This window comes from Antechinus flavipes, chromosome 4 (assembly GCF_016432865.1).
Source record: "Antechinus flavipes isolate AdamAnt ecotype Samford, QLD, Australia chromosome 4, AdamAnt_v2, whole genome shotgun sequence".
Taxonomy (NCBI): domain Eukaryota; kingdom Metazoa; phylum Chordata; class Mammalia; order Dasyuromorphia; family Dasyuridae; genus Antechinus; species Antechinus flavipes.
Window position 1 is genome coordinate 385,906,538 of NC_067401.1, and position 12,944 is coordinate 385,919,481.

General features: G+C 40.3%; 1 long non-coding RNA gene across 1 annotated transcript; it reads left to right on the plus strand.

The window, feature by feature from the left end:
* The first annotated feature begins 9,879 nt into the window (after nt 1–9,879).
* Nucleotides 9,880–12,730, plus strand: LOC127562704 (uncharacterized). The gene is made up of 2 exons (XR_007953793.1): nt 9,880–9,989; nt 12,136–12,730. It is a non-coding gene; the product is annotated as an uncharacterized LOC127562704 (long non-coding RNA).
* The last annotated feature ends 214 nt before the right edge of the window (nt 12,731–12,944 follow it).

Below are 12,944 nucleotides of genomic sequence, written 5' to 3' on the forward strand. Positions count from 1 at the left end.
GATTTTTTTCTGACCACCAACCACTCCCTTCTAGGTTCCAGAGCATAACATTGGAAATATCCATTCTTCACTACACCACATGGAAGAATCTGAAATACGTACCATGCCCTACCCTGCTCCTTTCCCTAGAAATAGAACCTTCACCCCAGCTTCAATCCTAGCCAGCCCCTCTCACCCCAGCACCAAATCCTTGCTTTAAGCCCAGTTTCCAACAGGATGAAAAACAAAGCAAAAGAAAATTATCCCTCATCTCAACCACAGCTCCAATTTTATTTAATAAATAATAATTAAGCACCTATCTTTTCCAGGGAGCATTGTATTATAAGGTAGGTATATGTGTAGGTATAAATCTTTAATAAAACAAGATTCTTGCCCTCAAATGGTCTACTGTGTTATAAGCTCCAAATGGCATATGGCTTGTTCCATTCTTTCTCTTTCAGTTACCATTCTGCATCAAATGATATAGCTAGATAGATATCAAAATATAGACCCAGAACTTGGAGTCAAAGGCTTGGTTTTGAGGCATAGATTGGTCATTTGCTCTAGTAAAGTCAAGTCAAGAAGACCTGAGTTCAAATTCAGTCTCAGTGTGATCTTGGACAAGAGTCAAGAAGAGATATAGTCATTATCCATAAGTGTTAGAAAGATAGTCATGTGGAAAATTAGTCTTTTTTTTTCTCTTTGGTCCCCAAAACAAGAATTTACACTATTACCAGGATGGATGTATACCTAGAAAGTAGGGCTTATTCAATGTTAGAAACACTATAAACATAATTAACCATATCAATAACAAAAACAAGGGACAGAATAGGAGCTGTTGGATAAGACTATGCAGAAGGATTGAGATTTTTTTTAATTCCTAACAAAATTATATAAAACCAAATACAGAATTTACACATTAGATGAACCTTAGGGATAATGTAGTATAATTCACATTTTAAGAAAAGAATTCCCCCTCTACAACATATAGTGAGGGTGTACCCTCTCTTGGTGACAGTCCATTCAACTTTTAGAGAGTTCTGTTTGTTAAGATTGGGCAGCTAGGTGATACAGTGAAGGCCAGGACTGAAGTCAAGAATACTTGAGCTCAAATGTGGCTTCAGACACTCACTAGCTGTGACCCTGGCCACATCATAAACAGTGTTGCCCAGAATTGGACATAATGTTCCCTCCAAGTCAGCAATGAACTGTTCATGCACAGAGAAGTGCTCTATTCTGTTGGCACTGAGTATCCTGATCATGGTCTTGCCTTCGGGCCACCACTTTTGCTGAATGCAAATGTTGAGCTTGAAAAAGATGTGTCTATGATGGGTCCCCCACTCTGCGCCAAACACTGTTCTCACTCTCACATCCTGCCTGCTTCTTCTCCTTACAGTGATCTAATCTATTAAATGACAGGGCTGGCTGCAAGATTACATCCTTGACGTTGTGTTGCACCTAGGTAATTGGAAGTGTTGATGATGAGAAGATCATGAGACACAAAGACTTCAGTAGTAAGTAATCTTTGCTGTTGTTGTGTACAACCCCATTCCTCCCAAGGACTTCTTTCATGTCTGATAGTGTGCGCCTACTCTGGCATTAAAGTCATCTATAATTACAAGCTTATCCTCTTTCTGCATATTGATGATGGGGCTCTCCAGGTCTTCATAGAATTTTTAATTTTATCAGAGATTGTCATAGTGGGAGCATATGTATTGGTGATGGTATGGCACTTTCCTGCAAGTCCCAGTCATGTTGCCATGAGCCTGTCATTCACTCCTTCTCAGAGACATATAATTTTATTGACCAGATTAGGTCTGACTGCAAAACCTATGTCAGCTTTGCAGTACTCCTTATCACAACAGCAGTCACTCTAGAAAAATGTGCATCCAGCACCGACCTCAGCAAGCCAGCCTTCATTTGCCAGCCTACAAGCCAAGACCAAAGTAGGAGAGTTGGGACACAAATTTTTATTCACAGATAATTGTGCACTCAATGCAGCCTCTGGGGCTGAGTAAACAGATTGTGGATCAATTCTCTGCCACTTGTGCTAATTTTGGCCTGACAATCAATATCAAGAAAACAGAGATCCTTCATCAGCCAGCACTGTACCATTCATAAGTAGAACCAATGGTCACAATAAATGGATAAATTATAAATGCTATGGATAAATTCACTTACTTTGCCATATACTTTTCAGGGATATCCATACAAATGATGAGGTTAATGCGCTCATTGCCAGAGCTAGGTCAGCAGTTGAGAGGCTCTGTAAGAAAGTGTGGGAGAGAAGAGATATTAGGCTGCCTACCAAACTGAAGGTCTACAGAGCTGTTTGCTGACCTTGTAAATGCATGCCCATAAAACCTGGACAGTATCAGCAACATGCCAGGAAACTGAAATCATTTCCATTTCGATTGTCTTAGGAGAATTCTGAATATTATCTGGCAAGATAAGGTAGTGAATATTAAGGTCCTCTCTTAAACTGAACTGCCAAGTTTTCAAACTCTATTTTAGAGTGAAAGTCCAATGGACGGGCCATATAGCCTGAATGCCAAATGCATACTTACCTAGAAGATTATTTTATAGAGAATTTGAACAAGGCAAGCACTTACATAACAGTCAGAAGTTGTACAAGGACACTTTCAGGGTCTCTCTTAGAACTTTAGTATCTCTTGTGAGACATGGGAGACAATGGCACAGGACTGCCAGCATGGCTTGTCCATATCAAAGAAGGTCCAGTGCTCTGTGAGCAAAGCAGAATCACAGTAGCATGAAAGAAACCTGAGTGGCACAAATCCAATTATACCTCCATCTAACAGACTACATATGCCCAACCACTGGTACAGCCTTCCTAACTCGTATTGGACTGATCAGCCACAGCTGAACACACTGTATCCTGACCTCAACATTGTGATGTCATTGGTCCCTTCAAAAAGGAAGGACAAACATCTATTATCTTTCCTAGTAGTTTACAAAGTGGGGGTCATGAGACCCTACATGCTGAATCTGATCATGGCCTGACCCCCATTGGTCATCAGAGGGTAGGAAGATGGATCACATCCCACCCTCCCTTGGATTAGTCAGTCTTGGGACTTGTCTTGAACACAGTCTCACCTACCCTTAACCCCAACAGAGTCTCAATCTACTCCTTCCCTCCACTATGAAAATTCCCAGCTTCTTCCCTTTCCATACAAGGAGTTTGTCCCCCAAGGCAATTACAGCCAACTCAAACTAGCTAATCTAGGGAAAGATTGTTCATTTTTCAATTTGAATATTTTATACCTCAAAAAGCTACAAACCAGAGCTTGATTTATTGTCTCCTTTCTTGACCAGCTAGTCTTAAAAAGGCAATAGAGAAAATATCAATAACATAGATTAAACTTAAAAGTTTTTTATTTTAAATGTTTTATTTTTCCAATTACATATAAAAACAATTTTTAATATTCATTCCTAAAAAATTTGAATTCAAAATTTTCTCCTTTCTTCTCTCCTTCCTCTCACTGAGAAGGCAAGTGATTTGATATGGGTTATATGTTATATTTCTTTTCAGGAAACTGATTGTTCAATATTTATCAACACACCCTATTTACAACGTGATTACTCAGTCCAAGCATCCACAGTAGCAGCTGAGCATGGGGCAATGTCTTCCACAGCATGTCCATTTCTTCAGATCATCTTATGGCTAAAGCAGCTACCACCTATTCTGTGAGGCTCTCCCTTCCTTAAGCTAGATCTTCAGGTTGAAAAAGAGAGCCCGTGGAGTAATTTGCTATTCATTTTGCCTTCATAACAGCCTTCGAATATGCTTTCTTCTCTCCAAACAGCCTGATCCATGTCCTTATCATCTTATGTCTGGACCATTTCAACAGCCTGCTGGTGGGTCTGCCTGCCTCAGGTCTTCCCTACCCATTCAGAAGTCCATGAAATTTTTCTAAATCTCAGGTATAACCATATCCCCTATTTAATAAATTCCAATGGCTTCCTATCACAGATCAAAAATAGAATTTCTGATCTTCAAAACTCTTCATAACTTCTCCAGCCCTATATCTTTCCATTCCTTCCATTTTAATGCGCACACAAACACACACACACTCATCAATTTTTACATCTCCCAACACCAGGCAATTTCACTGCTTGTCTCTCATGCCTGCAATACTGTATCCTTCTCATCTCTGCTTCTTGGCCTCCTTCAAATCCCAGCTAAAATTCCATCTTCTACAGAAAATCTTTACTGATTACCCCTAATTCTAGTTCCTTCATTTTGTTGATCATGACCAGTTTATCCTGTTATTTGTCCCAATGTTATCCTATTATCCAAAATGTCCCATATTATTATGCCCTGGTTTGTACCTAGTTGTCTGCATGTTGTCTCTCCCATTAGACTGGAAGCTCCTTGAAGGCAGAGGCTGCCTTTTTTGTATCCCTAGCACTTAACTTAGTGTCTGGGACCTCACTGGGTCCACTCACAATAATAAATGTTTATTGGCTGGTTGACTCCCACGTGCTTTCTGTATCTACAGTCTGCCAGACCATGGTGTGGGGAAAAGGTGATGATTCAGAAGAAGTCTCCCTCTCCCTGCAATCCAGGTAGGATGGAATGGAAGGCAGGTAATTGACTCTTCAGTTTTCTCCCTCTAGCCCCAGCATCTCCATTGTATAATGCATGCACTACAGAGATCAAAAGCACATTCCCATCCTCTCCTCCCCCCTTTCTCCCAATTCCCCATTCCTGAAAAGCTGCAGTGAACGTCTGCTCCAGATCTAAGAAAATGGTGCCCTCTGGCTTTTGGACTTCCTAAGCATCGCTGGACTGCCCTGGTCAGGGACCTGAGTTCCTAGGGTTTGGGGTCCCTCTAGTGGCTTGATGGGAGAAAGGGAAGTCCATTCCAAAGCATAGCTACCCAATGGCTGGTTTTCCCCACAGAGAGAGGAAGAGGGGCTCAAATTAGATCATAGGAGTGAAGGAAAGGACGTGGAAGGCAAGAAAAGAGGGTAGGCCGTTAGCTCCCTAAAAAAATCTCTACCCAAAGCAAAGGAATGAAACCAAGAATAAAATTAAAGACTGAAATTGGTCCCGAGTTATTTCTTTGAAATTTCAATGAAATATTTCTCATAGCCCACAGACTTACTGAGGGTGTTTCAATTGCTCATCTGTCTCTAGCCAAGAGGATACTCAACCCAGCAAGGGTCTATAGTGATTATTTTTAGATAGAACTCTCTGCTTTAAGGAAACTGCTATTCAAAGCTCACCTCACTGTTTCTACCACAACTACATCACACAGTTTCTTAACACCATATGGGGTCTTGTAACTAAATGTGGGGATCACAAAAGCATGATTTATTATCAGTAAATGTTTGATTTGTATACCTATTTTATATACTTATATACCCAGGGTCACATAAAAATTTCTTAGGCAAAAATCAATCATGAGTGGAAAAAGTATAAGAAGCCTTGACAGAGAGAATATTTTAATGCACAAATCAGGCTACTGATAATCCATTTGTTTTCACTTTTCCCTATGGTCTCTGTCTGCTTGTGTCCCTGTCCCTTCACTACAGAGGGAGCTAGGGAGAGAGATGGCAGCTGCTCTCTACCTCCACCCCTGCCAAGGGGCTGGCACAGCTGTCGACATGGCCCAAATATCTTGGATTTAGGAGAGGCAGGGGACAGGTGGATGAAGAAGAGAAGGGGCATAAAAGGGGTACCTTGGGCTAATCCTCTCTTACTGTGCCAATTTTTTGCCCCAGGCCAGACAGATCAAGCTTTGAATTGTTCCTGCCACAACAAGTTATATAGAGGTTGAGAATCTCAAGGGAACACAGCCCAAGTCCTTTCCTTTCCCTATCTCCCTGTCTTCTGCTCTCTTTCCTTCATGTCTAGCCCACTCCCCATCATTCCTGTGCCTTTCCCCCATACCACCCAGCTGTTGCTGCCCCCCAAGCTGGGCACTCTGCCCACAGGCTCATGAATTGAACACATTCACACCCTAGTCCGGAGTCTCCACCTGTTTCCCTCAATCTGAGCTCTCTCTCCAGGCATCAGGGCTGGGCCTGGTCCATCTGCTTTCCTTTATCTAGGGCCAGGTGCAAGGGAGGAAACTTCTCTGAACCCCTACCACCACCACCACTACCACCACTACCACCTTCACCTGCCTCCAGGGCATTGCAGAGAGTTTAGGGTTGAATCCGTGGAGAAGCTCAAGAGTTAAGACTGGTCTTTTACAGACCTTCACTCTAGCTACCCTACAGAGTAAATGAGAGCAATCAGGAGTATAATGGGGGGAGGGGGAGATGTTCAGGAGGGAGAAGGAAAACAGCAAAAGAAAAGAGTAGGGAATCAAAGGGGAAAAAAGGAGAAAATCAAGAAAGAGAAGAATCATAGATCTGGAGCTGGAAAAAATATTTGAAATCCTCTTTTTATAGCTGAAAGAACTGAAGTTCACAGAATTAAAAGGACTTATCCCAAATCATATTGGTGGTAAATGGCAAAGCAGGATTTGAAGCTGAAAGCTCTGGTATAAAAGCTATGTCAGCCTAGATCAAAATTGGAAAGAGTCTTAGAATATAAAATGTTATGTGTAACCTTCTACTTCCGAGGATACTGATTGCCAGGGCCATACATACCAACCTTCCCCGGATAGACATGAAGACGAGCCAGTGTTAAGGTGCCAAACAGCCTTTCTTTATTGGTAATCTCAACAAGGGGTAGCAGGAAGCAAGAGCAGGTGTGTGTATATCTCTGCGTCTCTCTGTATCCCTGAATCTCTTTGCATCTCTGAATCTCTCTATATCTCTGTGTCTCTCTACATCTCTGTGTCTCTCTGCATCTCTGCATTTCTCTGCATCTGTGAATCTCTCTACTTCTCTCCGCATCCTTCTTCTGCCTGTGGACTCAAAGCTGGTTATTTATATTTACTTTCCTCTGGGATTACTCCGTGCCTAGCCCATTCAGCACTGCATAGGTGGGTCCACAAAAGGGAGACACCTGGAGTTAGTGCTGCATCCTAAGAAAAGATCTAGCAAGAGGACACATCCCTCACCATCTCAAAGAAGCACCTGTAAGACACAACCTCCTGCCTCAGAGGCCAAGCCCCTTTTTTACCTCCTGGGTCCACCTACCAGCTGGCATACATGGCAGTTCTCAGAAGGAAAGTCCCTAACAGTTGTGTTTAACATATTTTGGATTACTTGCCATCTAGGAGAGAGAGTGGGGGAAGAAGGAGAATTAGAACACAAAGTTTTGCAAGGTTCAGTGGTGAAAAATTATACTTGCATATGTTTTGAAAATAAAAAGCTTCAATAAAAAAGGAAAAAAGAATATAAAATATTAGAGCTGAGATTCTAGCAATGATCTAGCCCAATGAATTATATTTAATTAAGCAATAATTTTATACAATACTACATTCAATGTATGCTAGGATTTGTAGATACATAGGCAAAAATGAAACAATCTCTGCCCTTTAGAACCTTACTTTCTACTTGGAGTCTACAATGCATCCATTGATAAGTATGAAATATATGAAAATAAATAGAAAAGAACTTGGGGGATCATATAGAAGAAAGCACCTGTACTGAGCCTTGAAGAAAGCTAAAGCATTCGAGAGACAATGGTAAGGCAGAAAAATTTCAGAAATGGAACACAGCTTTGGCAAAGACACAGAGGCAAGAAGATGAAATGATTAATTCTTTAGGAACTAACAAATAGACTCATTTGGCTCAACTCCCTCTCTCACTGTACAGATGAGAAACTGAAGCTAAAAAAAAAAAGCAGGGAAGGAAACTTATTTAAAGTCAATTTGTTGTAATATGGTATTTACTAAATTCCTGCTACAGTGTTATAAGGCACTAGGAGCACAAAACTAAAACAAAATGCATGCCCTACCCTAGGAGAGTTTATGGCAGGGGAAGTGGGCAGAGATGATACAAAAAGGTAACATTTATATAGTATTTTAAGATTTACAAAGCACTTTACAAATATTTTTTCTCATTTGAAACTAGCAACAACCCTGGAAGATAGGTATTATTATTATTATTATTCACATTTTACAAATGAGGAATCTGACGGTGACTTTCCAGGGTCACAGAGCCAACAAATGAGTCAGATATTCCTGACTTCAAGCTGTGAGTTCTATCTACATTGACACCTAGCTATTCCTAAATAAATACTCCTGTAAGGGTGGAAGTAGTTAGAGGGCCAGACTTGGTACAGGAAGACTTAATCTTCATGAGTTCATATCTGGCTTCATACACTTACCAGTAGTGTGACTGTGGGCAAATCCGTTAACGCTGTTTGCCTCAGTTTCTTCATCTGTAAAATGGGCTGAAGAAGGAAATGGCAAACCATTTCAGGATTTCTGCCAAGAAAATCCCCAAAAGGGGGTCAATAAAAAGTCAGATATGCCTGAACAACAATAAAAGGGTGATGCTCCACTGACTTTTCCCACTTAGAAGAAATTAAATGAATGTATTTCAGATCTTTTTGTTAGGCAATATTTTTAATTGAATAAATCAACTAGAACTGAGTGTGAAAAGGACTTATAAATCTTCTTGAATCAAAGTCTTTTCAAGAGAGTCTTGGTCATACCTGGAAAAGCTAGTATGAAAAGGAGAGCTTTCTCAGACTAGATAGAGATTTCAAGGGTCTGGAATCAGAGGGGAAGAAATGGCATGATATGGACCTGAACATGGCAGGGGGCCAGGGTGGGGGGGGGAGGACAGAACAATTTCTGCCCTCAAAAAGTTCACCTTCTAATGGGGAGGAGGATTGTAAACAACTATGGCTAGCCCTAAGTAGGGCTACCTTTTAAAAAGAAGTAGATCTTTTGTAGGAGAAATATAATCTCAGTTTAATATCATCTGATTGGATACAATAACCCACTATACTGTAATTCACTTGCTAACTTTTTTTAGGGTGCTAAATCCCTTTTAGGCTTAGCCCACCAGTCAATGGCATAATCCCCCTTTCCCCATCTTCTTGTTGGTATTAGTTTGCTTTCTAAACATTGCAATAGCCAATGCCTGTTAAGACCCTAACTCCTTTTTAGAGTTAACCCACCAGTCAACAGTGGAATTCCCCACTTGCCACACCTTCCTCCTTAATAGCATCTTCCCCCTAGTTAATTGTGAGTTCAGATATTTGAATCCTTATGGTTCAGTCCACTTGATTTGGAAGAGATCTAAGCTTACCAATTATTTTGAGACAATCCAAGACACTGATCCATAACGCTAACATATTTCTTCAGGTTCCACTGTTATTTGTAGGGAGATTGAATAAACATGCCATTTTGGTGGTTCTGTGGGTGGGTTAGTGATGGAAGAGGATAGTATAAGAGCCAAAATAAAGGATCCAAAAGAGACAGGGTAGAAAGGGTTATTTGAAGAAGATGATAGCTAGAGATAAGGCTGGAACTCAGGGACACTTTGCTCATTGTCTCTCTATTGGGGTTTCACAGAACAGATGGTTTGGGGATTATTTATAACTCACAACAGGCAAAAATATGAGATTCATGAAATATAAGAAACCTAATGCCAAAAGCTGACAATGGTTGTGGCTAGAGTAGAGAATAGAATCCTAATGTGGACTCCTAGAATGCCCAGGCTGGGAGAGATCTTAAAAAGGTTATCAAGTCCAATATCTTATCCAGACAAAGTAGTTTTCTAATCATATGTTGTTAGGGTCCAAAGAGGAACAACAAGGAAGTAAAGAGGCCTTAGTGTCTGAGGCACCCAGATGTGATTTTTGTAACTAGCAGGAACTGCCAAGAGTGTGGACATTCTGACTGCATTGAGGACACATCATTAATGGGACACGTCTCCTTCTCTTATTGGCTGTGCATGTGACCTCATAGACCCTATATAAACAGTTGGGACCAGGAAGTAGAGTAGTGCAGGATGTGATCGGGCACAATAAAGACTTGTGCTCACAAGCTCCTGTGTCCAGGCGCTCTGTTGAATAATGAACTACTGCTCGACGAGGCAGTGGCCAGAGATGTCTGAAGACCTGGGAAAAGGTAAGACTGGCAACCAGTGACCTGGGTGGTCACAATATGTCCTGGCTTACCCTTCTCAATTGATTAATCTGAGTTATCCTTAACTCCAAATTACAAAATCTCAGAGTTACAAGGGACTTTAGAGATTTTAGTCCATCCATGAACAGAATTTCACTCTAAAAAATTCTTGACAAGTGCTCATCCCCATTTCTCTTAAAAACAGGTAGTGTTAGAGAATTCCACCTCTTGAGGAAGTCCATTCCATAGTTAAACAGCACAGCAAGTATTTCCCTGTTAGGCACCCTGACAGCTACCTCCGGTTCAATGTATGTTGTGTAAACTTCCAATAAAAACACAGCTCACAAGCCTTTATTGATGTTTCTTTTTACCAGACCAATCAGGGGACACATTGTTTGAAAGCAAAAGTCATTTAATGAATAGTATAGCAACTAAACAAGGAAAACTTCCTATCACAGAGGCATATTCTCCCATAGATTCCTATATATCTGGTGGAAAAGGGAACATAATAGAAAGCATTCATGGCCACAAAATATATGTAAGGTCATATGGAAAGGATACATATGTGGGTAAGATATATGCCCATGACAACATACATAGGAAAGAATCTGTATGTGCATCCATGTGTGTGTATGAACATGTATCAGAACCTGTGGCCAATGAACATAGGACAATTCATGCTCGTAAGACTGCATTCTTACTCAATCCTTTCTTTTGCTCTAATGCTCACTGCTTGCTTCTCAGAAGAATTATTGATGGTGTTAACCATCAGACTCCTAGCTATTGTTGCAGACTGTTAGTCTTTCTTGCAAACCTCCTAGTCCAGATTTTAGTATTACTGCTAAGTCTTTCTCCCCTTGGTTCCCACTAAATCCACCTGCTAGTTCTCCACTGAACTGCAGTTATGTGTTCCACTTTCTCTAGAGAAGGTATTTCATCTCTTTCTGCTCATAGCTCCAAGGGCTATTTCTATTCTTTGTGATTAAGACCCATGACTCTAAAGACCAAAAAGTCCTTAGGATTAAGTCTACTTTTTAAAATTGCTTTTTTTTATTGCCTAAGCTACCATGGTTTGGTTTCAGTCTATCCTTTGAGTTAAAATGAGAAATGTCTTTCAGGTCCCATCATGTCCCAAGTCCATAAAAATCACTCAGAATTTTCACCCCGCAAGACTGAATGTAAAGGGGTGAGGCTAACAACTTGTTTAACTCTTCTGTGAGCAATGAAGTCAAATTTGTCAGCAATGAAATCAAATTTGCAACTACAACTGCCTTCTACTATTAGTCAAACAGTAAGCAGTGTTTACTATGCACTGGGCACTATACTATGAACCAGGGATCCAAAGAAAAACAAAAGCTAGTCTCTGCCCTTGAAGAGTTCCAAATCTTCTCCTCTTATTGCCTTCTAGGTCTATCTAATCAGAATAAAACTAATCGCTTTCTCATGTGGCCAACTTTTCAAATACCTGAAAATAGCCATCTTGTGTCCCCTTTAGTGTTTTCTTATCCAGTTCTAGCCACCATTCCTTGTCATGGTTTACAGCCCTCTCACCATCCTTACTCTCCTTACTCTCCAATCTGAGTTATATTTCTAATAGTGACCAATCCATCACTTCCTTAAATTAAAAAGATGCTTACATAGTCATCTCTTTATCCTTTCATATATTCATCTGAATCACAGAATGCTAAAGCTATTCAGATGTTTTCAGTCATTTCTGACTCTTCATGGCCCCATTTGGGGTTTTCTTGACACTGAAGTGGTTCCACCTTTTTCTCCAGCTCATTTTACAAATGAGGAAACTCAGGCAAACAGAGTTAAGTGACTCTCCCAGGGTGACACAGCTGAAGTCAAATTTGAACTCAGGAAGATGAGTCTTCTTGACTCCAGGTCTGACATGCCTGAAATATATCCTCTCCTTACTTCTATTAGTTAGAATCCCTAGGGTTTTTTCTTCAAAGCTCATCTCAGGTGCCACTTCATATCAGAAGTCTTTTCTGAAATTTTAGCAATTGGGACTTACTCCATTCTTGATCAAATTATGTCATCTCTACTAATCTGTGTAAATGTTTCATCTCTAGTAAAATGTCAACACCTTGAGAACAGGAACTGATTTTAATTTTACTTTCATATCCCCTGTATATATACATAGTTTAGCATGCAACGAGGTCCAGTTCATGTCCAGGGTGACTCAGATGACATCTCTACATGGAGGAAGTTAAAAAGAAGATGGTATCTTTCCATGCAAAGGATGACAAGGAGCTACTTCCAGTAAAATTATGAGGACGTGTAATCAAAGTGCGTCAGAGAGACTGTGGGGCATTTATAGACATTCTGTAGCCAGTTCCATCTGGCTAAGCACATGTTAAATAGTAGAGACTTTGATGTGATTGTGGTACATCATACCCAGTAATAACCACATTTTAACAATGGTTAACTGAAATATTTAGCTACTCTAATCAATACAACGACTCAAGACAATTCCAAAGGACCCATGATGAAAAATGACATTCACCTCCAGAGAGAGAGAACTGATTAACACTGAATACAAATTGAAGCATAATTTTTCACTTTCTTTATTTCTTGCCTTCTTTGTAGCATGGCTAATATGAAACCATGTTTTACATGATTTCACATGTATAATTGAGATCATATTGCTTGCCTTCTCAGTTGGGGAGGGGGGGTATTTGAAGAAAGGGAATTTGAAACTCAAAATTTTGTGAAATAAATGTTAAAATTAATTAACATTAGCAGTTTTTTTTAAAGATATTTATTGTAGAGACATTCACAAAGACCTATCTCTTTAACCTAGTGTTCTTGGGCGTGGGGGGTGGGGAGGGGAAGGAGGGGGGAGGTATCGTAGTGTCCAAGCAAAGGAATAGAATCTAAAACCTTGTAATATAAAAAGGTAAAGAGGGTTCCTCAGCATCCTATTTGCTGTTCCAGTCTGAGTTTGTAATT